This window comes from Morone saxatilis, unplaced genomic scaffold, assembly GCF_004916995.1.
Source record: "Morone saxatilis isolate NCDOM2014 unplaced genomic scaffold, NCSU_SB_2.0 Contig23, whole genome shotgun sequence".
NCBI classification, from domain to species: domain Eukaryota; kingdom Metazoa; phylum Chordata; class Actinopteri; family Moronidae; genus Morone; species Morone saxatilis.
The window spans coordinates 17,618,758-17,619,436 of NW_023339796.1; positions in this window are offsets into that span (position 1 = coordinate 17,618,758).

Below are 679 nucleotides of genomic sequence, written 5' to 3' on the forward strand. Positions count from 1 at the left end.
ACACACACACACACACATTGTCATCATTAAAGACAAGGTCTCAACAGCTATAATTTCCCAGTAAAATCCAGCAAAACAACTCACCACAGCTCGTTTAGTTCATTTTTTCCCCAATTAGAAGCAATTGATTTGAGTGGGGATTTATTCTCACTGGAGTTAATTTTAAGTAAAAGCCAATATTACAGAAAACTGAAGGCTTTACAAAATATTTTTCATAGTTTGCCATAGTTGAGTAGGTACTCAACCTGCCTTGTAATAGTATTTTCATTCATTGGTAAAGAGCATAGGAGTATATTTGCATCTTTTAAGGAATAGTTTGACAGTTTGGGTAATTCACTTATTTGCTTTCTTGGCAAGAGTTAGATGAGAATTGATTGATACCACTCTTTTAGTCATCTGTTAAATATGAAGCTACAGCCAGCAGACTGTTCGATTATCTTAACATAAAGACTGGAAACAGGGGCAAACAGTTAACCCAATGTTAAACAAAAGAGCTGGTTTGAACTCTAGAGGTGCTGGTAGGCAGTTTTTTAATTTGTTTTATTACCTTTAGACATAACCAGACTAGCTGTTTCCCCTTAGCTTTATAATTACCATACAGACACAATCTCCTCATCTAACTATTATCAAGACAGCAAATAAGCAGATTTCCCAAAATGTTGAACTATTCCTTTATTGT